Below are 3800 nucleotides of genomic sequence, written 5' to 3'. Positions count from 1 at the left end.
TCTTTCATTCAGAATTCTCCTTCAATTACCCATGCTTGACACTCACCCACCAGCCTCCATCACCTTTGCAATCTCACCTTTCTTCTTGCTTCACATTGTAAAAGCAGGTAATGTTGAAGATGGCAGTCATCAAAAACATGGTGCTCATCCAATCCTTGCATTTGTTGAGGAGACTAAAGCTCAGAGAGATGAGGTGATATTACCAAGGCCACACACAGTCCTTCCACTGTGGCCAAGACAACATGCTTTCCATACTCCATACAACTTGTTCTTCTGGTCCTAAGCACTGGGAAAAGGTGAGCAGAACTGATACCCAGGGGAAATTGTGGCATGGGGTAAATGATGTTTGAAGCAATATTGAGAATTAAAAACTCAAAACTCAATGTGCTTGCAATGTGCTGTGTTTGAATTCAATAACTTTTATGTAGAATTTGTCACCCTCTTAATAGAGAATTCACTAAAGCTGGGAATTAATCTGAAAACTTTTGTTCTACTGGCTTTGGAAGGGATTTTTGTGACAATTGTCTTTTATGTAAATAGAATGAATGGTTCAAGGCTACAAATGATTATAGGTATGTCAAAGTTTCCCTGGGGAATGGCCCCTCGAGTTACTAGTGTTGGCCAAGCTTTTCCTCTGAATTGAAGCTAACAAGGTCATTCCAAGGAGAACTTCTTTGGGGAACCTGAGGACAATGACCCTGTTACAAATTGCCCAACTAGAAGCTAGGAAACCACTTCTTCTTTAGAAGGTTTATGTGGTAGAAAATGAGAGGTGGTTAGTGATTTAAACCTTACCGGCAGGAAGAGGGGAAAAAAATTAAGGAAAAACCTTGGTTACAAGAATACTGTAAAAGAAAATTAAAGGAAGTTTTGTAAACGTTCAAATACATAATGTAATTCAAAATGAGACTAATCAACTTGCCACATCTACTTTGATGAGTAGATAAGAATACTTATAATTTTTATATTAGTATTTGGAGATAAATTATTCCTTATAAAGTATTTGAGGGTGTTTTAATGTTTTCTTTAGTATTTAAATTGTCACCATTAAACTTAAAAAAAATCTCTCATCATTTTTATGCATACTTATTCAGATTATTTAAAATTCCAAACAAATTGAGCCTGAATTAATGAAGTTTTAATATGTCTATAAGTAAATGCATTAGTCTAGGTGTCCAGGTTCAGATTTAGTATTTTCCAGACTTTGCCACTAAAATAAAATATCCCTATTGTACTAGAAGCTGCCCATAGCAAAGCTCAAAGGAGCAGACTTTGTCTGCTCCACAAAATAGAAAATGATTGTTTGTTCTAATGCAAATATAAACTTCCCCCACCCCCATATACACACATGCACACCACAAATCCTTTATTCTTCAGGAAGATGCTTCATTTCATCCATGGCTTCCCTTTCTCCTCGCACATGGCAGACATGCTCCAAGAGCCCTCCATAACCCAGGGTGAGTAAGCAGGGTGTGCTTGATCTATATTTAGGAAAGACAAGAGGTCCTGTCATCCAATGTGAATGGGGAAAAGTAGTGGCACTTTGCATAAGCAAAAGCTCAATAAATGTTGGTTAAATTAATTTGTTGACTATTGAAATGATGATAACTCTTTGTAACTGAAGAGTTCTGTATAAATATAATGTATTAATAATATAAAGCTCAATAGTAGGCAATCAGTCCCTTGGAATATAGTTCTTTTAGTTCAAGAAAAGCAGCAAGATGTACTGTTACGACCTCCTTCTCTCAGGTGGGCTTCTGTTTCTTCTCTCTGTTCATTATAACCTCCATAGTGAACACTAATCCCCTTGCTCGAGACCAGAGTAACTCTACCTCTTTTCAATTCTTTATTGACATTATACCTCTTCTCAAAGGGTAAGGGAGTGAGGGCTATCTTGTCCTCATGTTTGCTTCTTGCTCCAAAAATAGATTGAAAATCCTTTATGCTTGGCTTGGCCTTTTGAGACATCTTGATCCATTCCAGTGTCTGTCTTCCTGACACACCAGATGCGGAACCATGTAGTGCTCTCTTACTTCTTGTGGGTTAAACGCACATCGCACATCAGATGGGCCTCAGATCCTCTGCCTTTGCCGTGGCCTCCACCTTTCACAGATGGAGCCTCATATAACCTTCACCTTCAGGCCCCTTCACAGTCTGCCTGAGGCTGTGAGTCCAGAGGAGTATCAGCAGCCTCAGCCCCAACAATCTGAAATTAGGGTTGTTGCCCACAGTGTGCTAGTAATGAAGAATTGAAGCCTGTGAGGCTTTGGAGTAACAGCATCCCCAATCTGTCTTGGCCTCAGCCATAGGACAGGGAGGCAGCAGGGTACAGTGGAAAGAGAAGAGCCTAAGGAGCCAAGCAGACCTCGAAGGCTAAGGTTAGTACCCCATTCTGATCCTTAGCTATGTGACCTTGGGCAAGTCATTGAACCTTTCTGAACCATCCGTTTCTTTATAAGTAAAGGGGAGGTTGTCTCTAAGGCCCATCCCCTACAGGGATCTTGCTGGTAACTATGTTTAGTCTTCTAAATTACACTGTTTTCCAATTCAAGAAAGTAGAGGCTTTCTTCTTTATTTTACATCTCAAATTATCTTTGCCTGATAGGATGATGAAAATTTTCCTAATAAAAAATCAATCATCTGCCTACTTTTGTAATTTCTGTTAAAAAATTCTTGTTTTTTTTCTTACCCTTAAACCATACCTTCAAACCATAAAGCTATTGGAGGGCAGAAATGCCTAATAATAAAATAATAACAATAATTGCTAATATTTAGCAAGAGTTAATTCTGTAGTAGGTACTGACCTAGGAGCTTAATATAGATTGTTGTACTCAATCCTTGCAACAATCTTATGAAGTAGCTACTATTATTGTTGCTGTTGTATAGATGAAGAAACTGAGGCATGAAGATTTAAGCAACATGCCCAGGTCCACATAGCTAGTAAGTAGAGAGGGATACAGCAGAGAATGAGAAAGTTCTTAGTTAAATCAATAGGTTATTCTTTTTTCTACTTTAATCAGTGGTCATGTCTAATTCACACCAGATAATGAGTAAACGTATTGCCTGATATCACATTCAATTATTTGTTGAATATCTTCAGTGGCTAGAATATGCAAAGCAGTGACTAGGAGATTTGTACTATTTAGCATTATAAAAGAAGGAAGATATGCTCTCTGTCCTCAAAAAAATCAGAAGCTAGTGGGGAAACAGACAGAGAAATAGTGAATTCCAATACAAGTAAAATGCAGGAAGTGTTTTAAGAGTGCTACAAGCTAAATGCCATGGGCCCAGAGGGGGCAGAAACACAGTTCAGTGGTATCCCGAAACCATAATTAAAAAGTTTATCTTTGAGTTTAGACTTAATGGTTAAGGAAGATCCTGGGAGGCAGGCAAGTGAGAGGAAGACATTCCAGGCAAAGGAACCATATGGGCAAATACTCACACTGAGTCACTGTTGACTCACTAACCTCAGGGCTTGTTCCTGGAATAGCAAGGAGTTTGGGATTTCTAAGCCTTTGAGTATCAGCGAGGAAGTCCTAATTTGGTAGTTAATAGAAAGGCAGAATCAGAATTTTGGAGTTGAAGGGTCACCTAAGGTCAACTGATCTAATAACCCATCCAATGCCTAAATCCCTTCTGAAACCTTCCTACCAGTGATCATCAAAGCTAGGTTCACATACTCCTAGCAACAGATACATTATTATCTCCTAAGCAGCTCAGCTCATCACCTTCTGGAATTACATTACTCATTTATTTATCTGTTTATCCACTTATTGCCTGTCTGTCAGTTCTAGGGTAGA

This window comes from Pteropus vampyrus, unplaced genomic scaffold (genome assembly GCF_000151845.1).
Source record: "Pteropus vampyrus isolate Shadow unplaced genomic scaffold, Pvam_2.0 Scaffold1, whole genome shotgun sequence".
In the NCBI taxonomy this organism is placed as follows: Eukaryota; Metazoa; Chordata; class Mammalia; order Chiroptera; family Pteropodidae; genus Pteropus; species Pteropus vampyrus.
The sequence above is the reverse complement of the archived record's forward strand: the minus strand, read 5'-3'. Positions refer to the sequence as shown.